Raw genomic sequence first — 17,623 nt, forward strand, 5'->3', positions numbered from 1 at the left:
AAGGATTTGGAGGTGTCTGGAAAAACTCCCAGGCTTCTATCTGGATTGACATGCTGCACTGTCAGAGAGAACACAGAAGCAGAAGAGTTTGGAGAGGGAGAGACAATGATTTTTGCTTTGGTAAGGTTAAGTTTGGTTTGTCTGTGAGGATCCAGGTTGAGTTGAGCAAGAGATTGTCAGATATATCAGCTTGGAGCATAGAAAAAATATCTGAAGGTACACATTTGGCAATCAACAGGCAGGTGGTGGGTAAATTTATTGGTGTAAATAAGATGATTCCAGGTGAGACTTATGTGAGAAGCTAAGAGAGATGTGGATGAAGTGGTTAAAGAAGGTGGAGTGGAAGCAGATGTCAGAAATCATCCTGGTTTCATTTTCTCCATCATTTTGGTCTTTGGGGCCACAGAGATAACAGAGCAACTTCACAAAAGGCCTGCAAACAGAAAAGTTATGTGTATTATTCAGGCCTGGGCTACTCCAAGGCTCAATGAGGTGGCCAGTCTTATCAATGGCCAGATGATTTATCCTGACTACCACAATGGGGAAATCTCTCTAATTTCATTATATAGTATTGCATACAATACCAGTACAATTATCATTCAATATTTAGAAAATATAAAATACAGTAATATTAAAATAGGGCTTTGAGCTTTGGGAAATTTCTGATTATTACAAGTTGATTCCTTAAGTAATTTAGACACTATTGAAGTAGTGTCTAAATTCTTTGAATGTAGGAATTCTGTAAATGTTGTTCCTAGGCATAGAAGTACATTTCCACTAGAAGTTATTTGTTTTTCCAAATTAACATATAAACAAATAGATAATACATTTTACAGCAAGAGAAAAGTAAGTATGGACACATTATCCCAAAGATTCTCTGTATTCTTTACCAAGAAGAAAAAAAAGTCTTCTTAGTCACAGGAAAAGAGAATAATAAATGTCTAATCATAATGTGTGGACCAAGTGACTTCATCTTGTGATAGATGAAGATGATAGAGAATTCCCTTGATGTCAAATGTGTGTTAAGTTAAATCATTCAAGCTATCTGTGATGGCTGCTATGTTATTCAGTGTGAGCATTTCCTAGAGCTAACACTTTTTATTTATTCAAACACTGAAGAAGAACTTTTTTAAAACTAGAATAAGGGGGCTTTTTAGTTTTCTGGAGTGCTATATTTCATTAAATACTAACCTGTAGAAATGGTACCAGTTTCTACATGTGGGTTTTGAAGGCTGGTCTCAGTTGTCCAGGGCACTGGACTCATTTTCTTTTTTTGGGGGAGTGCTCATTTTCTACAAGGTGTCAATGAATAGGCAGGATGGTAAAAAGAGCAGCTGCCTCTCAGCCAGAGCAGTTAAATCAACCTTGGCCCACTGGGTTACTTGTCTCAGCCAGGCTACTCTTATCTCTGTGTGGTCAATGAGAGGAATATCTCATGAGAAATGAAGAAGAAGAAAAAAGAATGATGTGATTTCCCTTATACCCTTCCTGGCAGGATTTCTATGAATATTCATTACTGCACGTGGGACATATATATTTTATCAGATCTGGGCTTAAACATAGAGGTACCTTTGTGCAGAAAGAATAATTCAACATGGACTCTGCATTTTTCTTAAGGAGGTATGAAATATTCAGAGCTTGTATAAATTAGGGACATAAGCGTATGCTAACTTGTTTCCAAATGTTTATTTTCTGCTATCTACCCATAATTGTCTAATTTGGGCAGTAACTATTTTTGTCTTAAAGTGAAAATATGCCTTCAAGTCAAGCAAAAATTATGTGCAATACGTTTCAATTATTTTATAATAGGAAATATGTATTTTCATTAGGTAGTATACTTATTTTTCAGAACTTTCTTGTTTTTTAAACTAGAATTTGATAAAGATGAAATGTTTATGCTATCATTTTCATTGTACCATCTGTTTAATTGTTTATTTTTACAAAAACAAAGATTTCCCATGTCATGTTTTTAGATATCTTGGGGGAAGAAATTTCAAAAAGCATTTTAAAGCACTGGTAAATATGTAACAAGTTATATTTTACATATTTTAAAAATATCTGGCTGGGTGTGGTGGTGTGTGCCTGTAGTCCCAGCTACTCAGGAGGCTGAGGCGGAGGAAGGCTTAAACCCAGTGGTTCAAGTCCAACCTGAGCGACATAGCAAGACCTGGTCTTTATGAAAAACGTTTTTTAGAAATATATTTCAAAATAAATTAAATCAGAGAAATTTAAATGATATTTCAAGGTCAAAAATAGAGTTAGGAAGAAAATTGGGGAATACTTTCAGGTTCTCTTTAGCTCTAACCTCTCTCCAGCTCTAGCCCTGTATACAAACTCCATTTAGATGTCTTTAAGCTCCAGGTAGAACCCATCTTTATTTCTACCAGAACTGTTTCTTCATTATCTTCTCCATTTAGGACAGTGGTATCATCAGTCACGCAATTGATTAACCCCCAAACTTGGGTTCATTTTTTATTCTACTTCTTTCATGCATCCATCCTGTGGCAAGTCCTGTTGGTTTGACCTCCAAATTACTTTTCACTATTCTGCTGCACCCAAACTCATCTGAGGCACCAGTACCTCTCACTGGGATCACTGCAATAACCTCCACAATGGCCCATTGGTATTACTTTCTCCCTTCTACCATCGATTTTTTCTTATTGAAACAAACAAACTCAGAACAAAACACTGCTCCATTTAAAAACCTCTGTAGTTAGAAGAAAACTCAACACTCTTAACCCAGCCTGTGTGGTCTCTCATTTACTTTTCCCCTCTGGCCCTGTCTCCTCCTGTTCTCCCAATAGCCCAAGTGCTTTCTGACTTGTTCATCAGTCTATCCACAGCAGAGTGCCAAGCTCACGAGTAGGCACTCAATACATCTGTCAAATTTATGAGCAAATATTATACATATATTTTTCTGAGCCTAAAAGGAGGTTCTCTTTTGCCTCGGTGATAATCAGAACTCAAACTAAATCTTTAGGTGGACGTTCCTGTGAAATTGTGGGATCAATAATCAATAAATGAAAGTTTAGTGCAGTCAGGGCCTGTTGTGTCACCTGTACTCTGGTCTTTCCTATAGGCTTAGTTAGCTACAGCCAATGCTGAGTTAAGATAAGAGTGATTCAAGGGCCTGAATTTTATCAGCAGGTGACTCAACTTGATGTTTCCTTAATACCAGCCCAACCCTGATCTTGTACCCTTACACTTGAATTTCTGTCTCATTTCTGAACCCAAGTTCATCTCTTGTGCCTTGGTTTGGTCACCAAGTTTCTGCCTGTTTCCTTCTGCCTCAACAACTGCTCAGCAATTCCTTCCTTCCCAGTCCAGGACTCTCCTATATTCTCGTGTCTGCTTCATTCGACCTCTATACCCAATGTCTTACTATATGGAACATTGCCATAGATCTCCCCTAAAACTGATCCTAGTTGGGGCGCGATAGTACCAGAGCTATCCATATGATGATGAATGAACAGCCACAATATTGAAACTAAGCCTTTAGAAAACACCCAGAGCTATTTATGCATAATCGTGTGAAATCTCTCAAAAGTAATTAAAAAACAATTACAACAAAATCCCCATGGTGTTCAGTATTCGCATAGTCCTCAAATATTTCTAGCTTCTTTAAAGCAAGGAAAAACAGAAGTAAGGAAGTAATGTAGAGCAGCTTCTCATGTCCTGAAACATCAGTTCTAGTTATGGACCAAGTGGGCAATGCTTAAGGTAATGCCCTTATAAATTACTTTTCAAATATTGGAACTCACCATTGATTCTATCAGAGAACCTGGATCCCACCATGACAGATAGCAAATTTTTTTTTTTTTCTAGAAGGATATTTATATGTTTAGAGGCATTCTACTATTGGAGATATAATTTATGCCTTTTAAAGAATTTAAAATTATAAGGATAAAAATTGTAAGGTTATAATTATAAGGATATCAATTATAAGGATATAATTTATACCATTGCAGTTATCTTGTTGGGAGTTTCTGCTGAACTTTAATGCACAAACAAACCAAAATAATAACTCTATTACTGTTTTTTAAAATTGAGATAATACTTTGGAGTATACATTTAAATGTTATGATAACTAGGAAAACACAAAAACAGTAAGTTTCAGTGCTATTATTGGGGATATATTTTATTGTTAAGGTGGAAATAGGAGAAAACACAAATGAAAATAAATTTTATGAAAAATTTTCATTTAATCTAGTAAACTTCACATTCCACAATTGATAATGTACCATCAGCTGAGAACCACTAGTCTAAGAATTATTAAGTTACTGTTGTGGGTTAACTTGTGTTTCCCTAAAAGATGTCAAAGTCCTGACCCCCAGTACCTGTGAATGTGACCTATTTGGAAATAGGGTCTTTGTAGATGATCAAATTAACGTGAGGTCATTGGGGTGGGCTCTAATCCAATATGACTGGTGTTCTTACAAAAAGGGGAAATTTGGACACAGAGACAGGTACATTCAGAGGGAGAATGCCATCTGAAGTTTGGGATGATGCAACTGCAAGCCAACAAACACTAAAGGTGGCCACAAACTACCAGAAGCTAGGAGAGAGACAGGGAACAGATTCTCCCTCACAGTCCTCAGAAGGAATCAATCCTGCCAACACCTTGATCTTGGATTTCTACCCTCCAGAGGTATGAGTCAATGAATTTCTGTTGCTTGAAACACCCAGTGTGTAGTACTTTGTTATGGCAGCCCTAGCAAACCAATGCAGCGAGTCAGCTAGTTCTATGCATTATTGCGCGTGCACTCTCTCTCATTTAAATACTATTGAGCAACAGTAGAATGATTTCTTCCCCAAATTTCTACCTGACAGCTGTGCTATCTTCTGTTTACTCCTCCTGGTCCTCTCCTTTCCTGCCACTCTATGCTCTAGGAGGCGTCTCTATGAACAAAATCAATGGACTCCCTTGCCCTCTGGATTTCACTAGGGTTCATCTAGTGGGAGGCAGCAGCAAGTGATGCAGAGACAGACAGAAAAGTGAGGTTGAGGTATTCTTTGCCCTGGTTCCTCCTTTTTCTCTGGCTGAAGGTCACAGTTCCTGTCAGGTCTCACAGGTGTCCTCTCCATACAACATGACTCTCTGTGGCCACTCCCTCCATTGCCCCTACAGGCCCAGCATGCTGCCCTAATCCCTGTGGTTCCCCCTACCCTGCCACCACACATTAAACCTTCCTCAAATCATCTCACCTTCAGTGAGCCTTCTGTTTCCTGCTGGGAAGCTTGGGCTATCAAACTCAGTATGTAAAAACATATGAAAATACTGATGATTGGTTTAAGGTAAGAGGTATGGTCTGGGGCCCAGTTTCTTAAACTTTTAAAACAAATGCCTTCGAGACTTTATAGTGGTTCTAGTTTTCTGGATCCTTGAAGCCTAGAAGCATAAATTTAAATGCCCCCAAGGACCAGTCAGGTAGCAAAAACAAGTGGAGTGGGGGCAGTGGGGTGGGACTTTGGGGACTTGTGGAAGAAGCCGCAGTTGAAGGGGCTGCAGCTACCCAGCTTAAGCTGACTTTTTGCCACTTGGAAATGTGAACCCAGTGTGCTAAGACTGATTTTTTTAAAAAATAGAAGCCAGAAATCATCACTATTTTTATGTGGATGCCATGGTTATTCAATATTATCAACCAGTCAAACACTATGAAAACACAGTAGGCTAAGAAAAATAGTGCTGCAATCTAGATTTGGGTCACAGGCCACAAATCTGTGACCTCTGCTCAGCTCAGTCATTGCATCCTCTTGGATGGCCAGGAACCACCTGGACCACATGACCCTAGACCCTCTGGAGGAATTACAATATAACAATATGCCTAGGTTGTGTTAAATTAAAAGTTGATGCAGAAGAAAACATCCCTACCGTTTGTGTAATGCACTTTTGAAGACTTTTTTTTTTTTACTAGATTGTCATTCTTTCCTTAAAGATATATAAAATAAATTTTTCTCTAGAATTTAGCTCCAGAAAAAAAGTCTATACTTTTCCTTAACCAGAAAAACACACACCTCGTTTTTCTGGTTAAGGAAACAAGTAATAGAGTGGCTCCTATGTCAGGCATCACACTTGGTAATTTATTTAGAGCAAGCTAAGCTCTAAACTCTGAAATCCCGTTGACTAAACACCAAAAGTTAATCTCTGACTTACACAAAGTCCTCTATGGGTCAGGTAACTGCACAGCCGCTATTTCCTTTGTGATCCAAGCTGCCTGGATGGGGTGGTGCCACTGAATCAATATGTCTGCCTCACAGAGGTGGTGCGGGGCTTGTGTGGCCTCAGTCTGGAAGGAACACTGTGTTGCTTCTCCTCACAATTCATTGGCCCTAACTCGTTTCGTGCCCCTGTAGAATTGTCAGGTGCTGAGAAACGTAGTTTTCCATGCACTCAGGAAGGAGGGGAGATCACAAGTGGTGAGCGCTAGCCATGTCCTCTATAGAGTCATCTTCAATCCATTATCTGAATGCTATGAAAGCTATTATAGTTCTCTTTTTTTGCCTTTGATGACAGAAGCTCAGAGCTACTAATTGTAGTATAGAGTTTTCCTAAATATCCTTCAGACATTTTTCCTTCTTCCTTCCCATATTAGGTATTCTTTCTTATTTTAATGTCCTTATTGTTTGTATACTTTTTTTCTTTAGGTAAACTGCTTCTGAGTCATTGTGGAAGAATAGTAAAGGAATTAATTAATGGAAATAAATAGGAAAAAGTGAAATATACAGATGTTTGCTTCATAGCTATCACTGATGCTTAACCAGGGTTCTTGAGTCTAACAAGAGGCATGGATACTAACAATGGCGATGGTAGCAACAAAACTAGTCCTCTACTCGGCAGGGCCTTTTCTCTCCTGTTCGATCAGTGTTCTCCAGAAAACAAAAACAAAAACAAAAACAAAAACCAGAATCAATGGGATGTGTATATATAAAAATAGAGATTTATTTTGCAAAAGTGGCTCATTCAGTTATGGAGGTTGACAAGTCCAAAATCTGTAGTTCCTGTCTGCTAGCAGTCAGGAAGAGCCTGGGGACAGGCCTAGGGAAGAGCTGATTTTGCAGTTCAAGACAGAAGGCAGTCTGCTGGCAAAATTTCCTCTTGCTTCAGGGAGGTGGGGTAAACAACTAATACAGCAGGACAGCTGGCAAACAAACAGACATCTGTGAGCTGTCCAAGAGTGTGTTATTGCTATTATTCTATTCAGGCCTTCAACTGATTAGGTGAGGCCCAACCACATGATGCAGAGAACTCTGTTTTACTCAGAGTCCACTGATCCAAATGTTAATATCATCCGAAACACCACAGAAACATTCAGAATAATGTTTGACCAAATTTCTAAGCACCGTGGCCCCAACAAGTTGACATAAAATTAACCTTCACACCTACCATGCCCTTCCCTGAGATGGCCCTTGTGAGCTCACTGTAATCCTACAGTCTTGCCTCCTTGTGGGTCCCAGTATGCATTGACAGCCGTTGCTATACTCCTGCCTGGTTCTGACCTCACACTGCTACCTACTGTCTTCACCCAAGTCTCCCTTTTCATTGTAATTCTTTTCCCAGGTTCTCAAGAATGGTGGCCCTGTTCTGACAGTTTTCTTACAGTCCTTTGCCAGAAGAATTTAAGATAAGCACCTCCAGAGGCTTTTCGATACCCAGTGATAAGCATCTTGGAGGATATTTCAGTAGCTTTATTTATTTATTTTGAAACGGAGTCTTGCTCTGTCACTCAAACTGGAGTGCAGTGGCATGATCTCAGCTCACTACAACCTCCGCCTCCTGGGTTCAAGTCATTCTTGTGTCTCAGCCTCCTGAGTCAGTAGCCTTATTTATTATGGTCAGGAGTTCTCTTTCAGTTGCTACCACTTCTCAGAATCCCAAGCCTGTTGCAGCTTAGGGTGACTTATTTGACTACAGAGTGTTCTGGGGGCTTTGATTTCCTCTCATTTTGAGACCCTGTCAGTCCTAACGAATTCTCTCTCACAGTGGACCATTAAGTTGGCATATAGCCTGGGTAACATGGCAAAATCCCATCTCTACCAAAAAAAAAAAAAATAGATACATGAAATTAGCCAGGCATGGTGGGGTGTGTGTGGTCCTACTTACTTGGGAGACTGAGGCAAGAGATGCACCTGAGCCCCGGAAATCAAGCCTGCAGTGAGTCATGATCCTGCCTCTGCATGCCAGCCTGGGTGACAGAGGAGACCCTGTCTCAAAAAAAAAAAAAAAAAAAAAAAAGGTGGCATAGATATGGAGCTAGAGGCAGGGTAGCTGCAACCAAGTGGTGAATGTTTCTGGCAGAAGAACGTTAAAGGTTTTATAAACGTTTTGTTCTAATGATCAAATGCATATTATGTGGCAGGTTCATGTGCTATTTAATTTCTCACAACAACCTATGAGATTTACAGTATAGCTCACTTTACAGATGAAAAACTGAGTCTCAGAGAGGTGGATTCACTTACAGATGAACAGCTAAGACAATAGCACAACTGGGAAGGAAACAGTCATCTGAAAGACATTTAAGAGTGCTCTGTTGGCCAGGCACGGTGGCTCATACCTGTAATCCCAGCACTTTGGGAGGCCGAGGCAGGTGGATCACCTGAGGTCAGGAGTTCGAGACCAGCCTGGCCAACTTGGCGAAACCCTGTCTTCACTAAAAATACAAAAATTAGCCAGGCATGGTGGCTGGCACCTATAATTCCAGCTACTCAGGAGGCTGAGGCAGAAGAATCACTTGAACCCAGGAGGTGGAAGTTGCAGTAAGCCCAGATCGTGCCACTGCACTCCAGCCTGGGTGACAGAGTGGACTCCATCTCACAAAAAAAAAAAAAAAAAAGAGTGCTCTATTGCCACTCTACTTCCCTGTCTCCCAGACTGAGGAGTACGTGTACAAGACGAGCCTTCCTCTGAAACTCCAGCTAAATGGCAATTGTTCAGAAATGGATTTATTCCATATGCAATAATTAATAATATTCCACGATGGTCCATTTATTGGTAAGTTGTCAATGAATCAAATTCCTCAAGATCTCCACCTTAAGGGGATTAAAGAAAAACCAGCTCTAAGGAAGGCATATTATTTATAAAAAGCTGAGGTAGGAAGCAAATGAACTTATCTCCAGAGATAATCTCTTTAAGCATGAAGGAAGCACCTACCTTGACTTCTTAGTTCCTTCTCTAGGGCTACTTTCCTGACTGAGATAGGAATGTAGGATAAAGTGAGGTGTCCTCTTCCTGATGCTGCAGCTAAGATTTTCATCTTGCTTGGGTATACAAAGCACTCTCAGGCTCAGCAGGAAAATATTGAAGTTAAGTTTTCTCTCCCCTCATGAGCTTTATCAGATTTTCATGCTACAGAGAATAGTGAACATGCTGGAGTGGCAGCGATAAATGAAAAGTCCCCATGGGTGAAGGGAAGGCATGATCACCACCAGCACTCTACTTTTTCATTTCTGCTGAACAAAAAAGAAATGGTTTAGCAATCTGTGGGTAACTATTCTGTCATAAGGAAAACATGCGATTGGATTTGCACTTACTTCGAGGATAAATGAATCTCTTCTTAACACTCATTGACTTCATTCTTTAACTTCATCATTTTAAGTTTTCAACCTTCTTTCTCTCGAGGAAAAGAAGAGGAACAGCAAGAAATAACATTTGGGTGCTCTTTTACATAAAATAATTTGATGAGACCTTTTGATAACACCTAGGAATGGACAGACATCAAGATAGTTTTAGACATCTCCCTATTATTTGCAGGTACCAAGAAGCTAGTGAACAGTGCAAGAGCAAAATTAATACAAACTCAAAAAAAATTATAGATTTCAAATGAAGTGTTTATTTTTAAAGAATAGGATCTATGCCTTGAGAATGATATAAAATTGGGCTACTAAAATCTTTTTTATTTCCTTATTGGATAGCATTTTAAAACCAAATTTACATGGACACATAGTTGAATTGGTCAATTAATCCTGTAAGATGTATGAAGACCTCAGTTTCCTTCCTCAATTTAGGGGATGCTGGTTATGTTAATAGATTTTAACAAATGACAAAAGAAGCGGAGCTAATTAACTCCTGTTTTGTTTTCGTCTTCTCTAACAAAAACGATACTCAAAACAGGAAAGCATTTATCAAGCAACATACAGGATAAACTATAGTTTAACATGGGTTAAGGTGTAAAGAGAAAACAACCTACTTTGGATGAACTCAAATGTTCATGCCTTAACAACTTATTTCTAAGGATGCTGAAGTAACTTTTTAGGTTCATTTTAGAACTCTGAAATTCCAAGCCATCACCTGGAGAATGAGAAAGTGTGTAAGAAAGGTCAATGTCCTATTTAAAAAAAACAAAAAACAACAACAACAGGAAATGGCTGCTTAAATTCCAAAGTGACTTTGCAAAAGATAATTCACAGCATTTAGAAGCAAATGAAGTGGTCACTAAAAGGCACTGTGATTTTCCACTCTGGGTTCCCAGGATATCTAGTGTGTCAGTGAGTACAGAGGGTGGCATTGCTGCCTTTCCCTTTCCTCGTCTCAGTAAGTTTGGGAGCATATGCTACAACAATGTTATAGCTAGCTTTCAAAAACCATTTGAAAAAACATTAGAATATCTTTGTGAATAATACGGAGAAAGTTAGGCTGAATGACAGTATGGCACGGTGATGTTGTGGTTGTTTGAGCAGTGCTATCTCCTCCTTCTCCTCCCCACGTCAAAAGGTTACTATAGAGAAATGTCAAGCATCAGCATAACTGAGTGAATTAAAGCTGTTGAAATTTCAGGCATCAGCGAGGCAATGGGGAGATGGTTTCTGCAAAGGTCTTTTTGGCATCCCCTCAAATAATATCAAGTTGGCAACTTCTTGGTTATAGTTCCTGATGATAATATCCCTTGAGTAAATATTTTTAAAGCCCAAAATGAGCTTTGCAAAGAATGAGAAAGGCAAAACAAAGGACTGTTTCATATTTAAGATTTAAATCTCTGTTCTTGGACCTGTGCCTAGTTCTATCAAAACAGTGATATCCATCCAACAAATCCCATACAAACTTTCTGCAGTGAATATCTACAGAAATGCTGATTTTCCAAATGAACTATTGAAAAACTACTTTATTCTCTTTATATTTTAAAAAGCTCTTTAAAAAGCTAAATGTGCCTAATAAGTGTCACTTCAGAAAACTTATTTTCACCATGAAGTAAATAGGAAGATGGTTTTATTATTTTTACAAATGACAAATAAAGCCCTTATACATGAGTTGGACAAGATAACTGACTGAAAAAACTGGTGTCAGACCAACATTTCTCATCTCCTTTCCTTGTGTAACTTGCATTAACTTTTTTTGAAATGAAGATTTTTATTAAATAAAATTTGTATCTGTATTTGTATTTGTATCTGAATTATTTTTATTTTTATTTTGAGATGGAGTCTTGCTGTATCACCCAGGCTGCAGTTTACTGGGGCGATCCTGGCTCACCGCAACCTCTGCCTCCCCGGTTCAAGCAATTCTCCTACTTCAGCCTTCCGAGTAGCTGGTATTACAGGCACATACCACCACACCCGGTTAATTTTCTGTATTTTAGTAGAGATGGGGTTTCACCATGTTGCTCAGGGTGGTCTCAAACTCCTGAACTCAGGCACTCTGCCCACCTCAGCCTCCCAAAGTGCTAGGATTATAGGTGTGAGCCGCTGTGCCTGGCTGTATCTGAAAATTTGATACTGAGGTAGAAAAAGCTTCTTCACTGTGATATTTCACTAGGTTTATGGAAGTCTTGCATCTATGCTCTGACAGTTTGAAAGGAGGAAAAATGCAGCTTGGTTCACTGTTTAGGGTGCTACTTTGTTCAGTTGTACAGATTTAATAAATCCTGCCATGTTGTGGTTCAGCTTTATTTGGTTTTGTGCTCACCCAAACTCTTGAGAATAAACTAAATCACTTTCTCTCTCTAGTACTGTGTTAGCTCTGTGCCTTGAATGGAAATTAAATGCAAATGCTTTCATTGCACGATTCCCTTGTTAATTTATCACGTTTAAACACAGCAACATATTGGAAAACCTTGTTATTTCGTAATCTTCAGATTCTTTGCACAATGATATTAAGAACAGAATAATGAGTAGAGATAAGCCAAAGGGAAGCACATTTCTACAGGGCGACTGGCAGCGGTCCCACAGCCATTAGTGTGTGGTATCTGGTGAAATTGCTGGAGTTGGCTTGCCCTCCGACTTCATGACAGAGCAAAAAAGAAGGAAGAAAAAAAAATCCCCAGAATTAGAGGAAGTGAGTGAAGCACCACTTTAGAGTCTTAATTATGCTCTAAAATCGTTTATTCTCTCCTTCAAAAATGTGTGTTTTGGTAATGCTCATGCTGTGTAGATTTTTAGTTAAAAGTTAATAACAAATACTAATAAAAAGCAATACGGAGTTTCAACTTCCAGGAAAGGATGAAGTGAAAGAAGTGTTTAGCAGGGTATAGCATAAACTCTTACACCAGAGGTACCCAATAAACATTTGTGGACTTGACTGATGCTTCATGAGTGGATTTAGAAGCTGTTCTGTTGTAGTCTTGACATAGCAGGAGTAGAAGTGCTAACCACAGCCAGATGTTGGGGATCATCCAAGAGGCTAAGTTTGTGGGTGGGAATAGGCACTCAGAGATGATTATACACACATGAAGGGAGAGATAAAAGGTGTTGAACTTCTTCCTAGTTGGCTCTTCTTTCTTAGCACATCTTTTTATCCAAGTTGGAGCTCTGACTCATCAGATTTGGTTTCAAATCCCGCCTTAGAATAAACAAACATCACTCAACATGCATTTAGACAACATTTTACAAATGGTTGCAACCTAAACCTACTTTCCTTCACATATGCCATTGTTCTGGACCTCATTCTCAAATCTCAACAATCGTGTTTCAAAAATAGCTGGTATGGTTTTCTGTAGAATTTTTTGACCTCAGGAGAACATTGGTGAGCTTGATTGCACATGAAGTCATAGAGACATTTTACATGGCATTTGCTGACCATATATATCATCCAATTTGTTTTATAAATTTTGACCCTCTGTGATGCCTGTCTCCAATTCTTAATATGTATTAATAGTTTAAAATTTGGATCAACAAATAAAGCCTAAACAACCCCTGAGGCAGTTTTTGAAAGTATTTTGTCCACCAAAATTCTATTTTAAAATGTCCATGTCTGTTTATATATTCTCCAGTATCATAGGTTAATTATCCTATTAACCCGTTGTCTTCCCTAATTTTCTACCTCCTTTTCTCCCTTCCTTTTTCCTTCCTTCCTTCCCCCTCCCTCCCTCCTTCCCTCCCTCCCTCTTTCCTTCCTTCATTCCTTCCTTTTTCCTTTTCTTCCTTCCTTCTTTCATTCCTTCCTTTCCTTCTTTCTTTCCTTCCCTCCCTCCCTGATATTTGATAATGTACCTTACTCGACCCACCTTTCACTCCTTCCTTCCTTCCTTCATTCCCTCCCTCCCTTCCTTCCCTCCCTCCCTCCATCCCTGATATCTGATCATGTACCTTACTTGACTCAGCCTTGGAAAGCCCCCTTCCTTCCTTCCTTCTATCCATCCATCCATCCATCCATCCATCCATTCATCCACCCATGGGGGGTGGTGGAGCTATTTACTAAGATTGGCAAGACTGAGAGAAAGAGGGGGAATCAAGAGTTCAAGTGCAGACATAAACATGTTATATTTGAAATGTTAGCAAATGTCCAAGTGAGGATGTCAGGGTACAGGGTATATGAGATAGGAGCCCAGAGGAGGGGGTTAAGCTATAGTTAGACATTTGAAAATCAACAGTGAATTAATATGCTTATAGCCACAAGATTCAATAAAATCTCTTAAAGAGTAAGTGCAAGTAAAGAAAAGAAACGGCCAAAGACAAAACTCAGGGCATTCTAACATTTCAAGCTCAGGTAGAGAAAGAGGTAAAATAATATTTAAATGTGTTAATGCAATTTTATTTTAAAGAGTCACTCATCCCTGTTGACCTGCTATTTATTTAGAGTTCACATAATGCATAGTTATCTCTTTGGAGAACTTTAAAAAAATTGCTGTTTTTAGTCTAGAATATCTGATGGAAGTTGTTTGGCCCAGGACTGTGAAGGTGATCATATTAGTATTAGGAGTATTAGTTGCAAGGCCAATTCTTAGATAATGGGGCTTTCCAAGGCTGAGTCAAATAAGGTACGTTATCAAATATCAGAACTACAAAGGTGTCAGTACCTGTCATGGGGAAAATGTAAAATGCAATTGGGGAATAAGATAGGAGTGTCTAGAACTGGGGATCTCAGAAAAGTGAAGGTAAAATTGGGAGGAAGCAAGATAAACAAAGGTAAAACTAGTAGGTCAGAATAAGGCTGTTTGAGATGAGGCTGGAGTTTGAAGCCAGTTCAAGAACCAATCTCCTAAACACTTTCTGCCATATTCCTTTTAAGCTGTGCCTGAAACAGCCAAACCACATCAGACAAAAGCTACCCTCCCTCCTGCCACTTTTTTTTTTGGCATTTCTAATTTTGAAATGCACAGTCAATTTCTCCCAAATGTTCTCCTCATTTTCAATTCTAATGATTAGAATCATGCCCAATGCTTCCTTCTAAGAGTATCACTCAGATTTAATCAACATGACTGAGTGTTAGCTATCCACCAGGCTCCAGGCTGGTCAACTGCACAAACACTGGCTTATTTTTAGGGATTAAATTGTCATCTCAGAAAAGGCAGAAGTTCATTTTAATAGCTTACACTGCCATAGTTTAGAAACCATGTGTAAATTTCCTAAATCCTCTTGTGTGCCATATTCACTTAATAGATTGTCTCATCTGGAATATTTGAAAATTTAGTCCTGTATGATTTAAATATGGTGTCAGGGGAAGTCTTCACAGTTAATTTTCTTCTCCCATGCAGAGAAGGACACATCTGACATAATATAACAAGTCACATTGCCAGAGTAAGAATAAATAGCAAGCTATAAACCAACAAATAAGAAACCGAGTCATAAAATGAAAGTGCTTTAAAAATGTGGCCAAATACTGTTATTGTGGAGAAGCCTGAATCTGGCATTAAATTACGCCAAGTGGACCTTTGGCTATGTTATTCAGGTCATTGTCTTTTCTGAGACCAGATTTTTTTTTTCCTGGGTTTTCTGGGTTCTTAAGACCCTCAAGTGAATTAATGGGATTAGAGAATCATTTTCAAAATTTTAAGAACTTAAAGAACATTTTACACTTACTCATCTGGGACAAAGCTACACCAGCTCGGTAAAACTTTGTATCTTTGCCGTTACCTTCATTTTCCAACTGTACCATCATATCATTTCTGACAACCTTGTCAGACCCAGAAACTTCAATGTGTTCATCTAGTCTCAGTTCTTCATCCCCTTTCCAATGGGATGCTGGTTACTTTATCATGAACAGATTCTATTAATATATCTTCAAACCAACACACATGAATAAATTGGTTACCCACTAAATGGTATGGACTCCCTGTCATGTTTTCCACTTGGAGTTGATCTGTTCCTCTGGAGAGGCAGGATGGGCAGGAGAGCAGCCAAGCTTTCCCATCCCCAGATGTTAGGAGACTGAGCCTCTACTGTGTCCCATTCCAGGGTTCTCCCGATCCCTTCCTGTCAGGGACGCTGCTATGTACATCAGATGGATCAGTGTCATAGGAAAGAGCATGATTTGTTACTTGACTAGGACCAGTAGCAGAAAAAGAAACTCTTGAGGTGCACAAGCTTAACGTCATCTTCTTCCCCTTCAGGACAGTGCTCTTTGTCTCTGGTAGAAACTTCTCTCAGGAGACCCCCAAACCAGTAATTAAAAATATTAGATATCTATTAGAATCACCTGAAGAGTTTATAAAACTCAGTTTTTTTATGGTTTTTTTTGTCTGTTTTATTTTTATTTTTATTTTTTTGAGACAGAGTCTCTCTGTGTCACCCAGGCTGGAGTGCAGTGGCACGATCTCGGCTCATTGCAACCTCCGTCTCCTGGGTTCAAGTGATTCTCCTGCCTCAGCCTCCGGAGTAGCTGGGATTACAGGTGTATGCCACCACACTTGGCTAATTTTTGTATTTTCAGTAGAGACATGGTTTTGGCCAGACTGGTCTTGAACTCTGGCCTCAAGTGATCCACCCACCTCAGCCTCCCAAAGTGCTGGGATTACAGGCATGAGCCAGCATGCCCTGCCAAAACTCAGCATTTTTTTTTAAAGCTCCCAGGTAATTCCAATGTCCCTCTAAAGATATCCACCCCTGCAATATGCCTTCTCCCAGGTTCCAGCTAACAAGATCAAGAGTAACTCTGCCTCTTATTATCATCTCATTGTTAATTTGCATTTTTTCCTAGCATAATGTCATTATGATCAGGTGGAGGCAGCCAGGAGTAGAATAGGTACAACTGAGTTTGACTAAGTCTTTTGCCTCTACTTGGTAAAACTCTGTTCTTTGCTGCTCCCACTCTTGAGGTTAAAAGAATGCAAGCCACTTCACATTTCTGCCAGTTTGCTTTTGTTTTATTCTTCTCTCTCCACATGGTTTGGCTCTCTCTCTCTCTCTCTAGAAGTAGTTCTGGCTGATCTACAAAATTTCTCCAGAATTTGATATTGAATAGTTTGATGTCCTTCCCATCTTTTAAATACTTGATTTCCCCTCTCTGGTCAATATTTGCCTGTCAATAGTAGATCATATCTTATAAAACTGGGTCTTATGGTGAAAGAGAATAAAAGAGACTTTGGTGAAAGAGTGGGTGATTTAGAAAATGTCTGTGCTTGGGTCAATGATGGAGATTTTAATCACCACGTGGTGAAAGTTGAGGGTATCTTGGGCTCACTGTTCAGGGTAGCAGAGACAGCTCCCTGGCCTGCAATTTCTGTTCAGGGTACATAGCAATGCCTAACTGGGGTCTTTACCAGAATCAACCCGCAAACCACAGACCAGGCTCCATCCCTGAAAGGAATTGGCTTGCTCTGACATTAGTGGTTTTGAATTAGGTCAAATATTGCTGGCTTCACAAGGTCTCCAACTACAGCTGGGACCTCCACTAGTATTTCCCCTTCTAGAAAATGTATTTCTAGAATACATTTTCTAGAAGAATAAAATGAATACATTTTCTAGAAGAAATGAATATGGGCCAGGCATATTCATTTCTATGGGTATCTCTTGCTTGACATCATGAGTTGTGCCTCCCATCTAAAAGAAGACCCCAGATTCACTGGTCCCTGAACCAAATTTCATTCCATGATAAACCAGCTTCTCTATATTCTCACTTTGTTTACAGAATGCTCTTGTTATTTCTTTACCAGAACTAAAATATGACTTCCTCATGAATGTATGTCATTTCCACTGGATCTCCTCAAATTCAGGGACCATAAAGTCAAAAGATGGTGTCAACCTTCTGCCTTTTCTACAAAATGTAATTTCACTATTCTTCCATCTTCATGAGAAAACATTCTGCCATTCTGAAGATTCTGCCATCTAGGATGATGTCCTTTCTCTCTCATCCCCAGCATCTACTTCCCTTGGTTAGTTCCTTATGTGAATTACAAATGTGGGCAACTGTTTCACCATCATCATGTCCAACACAAATTCTAGCATTATTCTTGCTATATTAGCTATGTTTTGTTTGTGA

General features: G+C 39.2%; 1 long non-coding RNA gene across 3 annotated transcripts in view; it reads right to left on the reverse strand.

Annotated features, from left to right (window-relative positions):
- Nucleotides 1-223: 223 nt before the first annotated feature.
- LOC134756522 (uncharacterized) overlaps nt 224-17,623 on the reverse strand; it is a 96,777-nt gene continuing 79,377 nt past the window's right edge. For 2 of the 3 annotated variants that reach the window (XR_010129258.1, XR_010129256.1), the window contains 3 exons: nt 9,529-9,695; nt 9,149-9,444; nt 224-433 (listed from right to left, as the gene is read on the reverse strand). This is a non-coding gene — a long non-coding RNA (uncharacterized lncRNA). Of the gene's footprint in view, nt 434-6,154; nt 6,391-9,148; nt 9,445-9,528; nt 9,696-17,623 lie in introns of all 3 variants that reach the window. The other variant, XR_010129257.1, reaches the window with a different exon arrangement.

Source organism: Gorilla gorilla, chromosome 10 (genome assembly GCF_029281585.2).
Source record: "Gorilla gorilla gorilla isolate KB3781 chromosome 10, NHGRI_mGorGor1-v2.1_pri, whole genome shotgun sequence".
Taxonomy (NCBI): domain Eukaryota; kingdom Metazoa; phylum Chordata; class Mammalia; order Primates; family Hominidae; genus Gorilla; species Gorilla gorilla.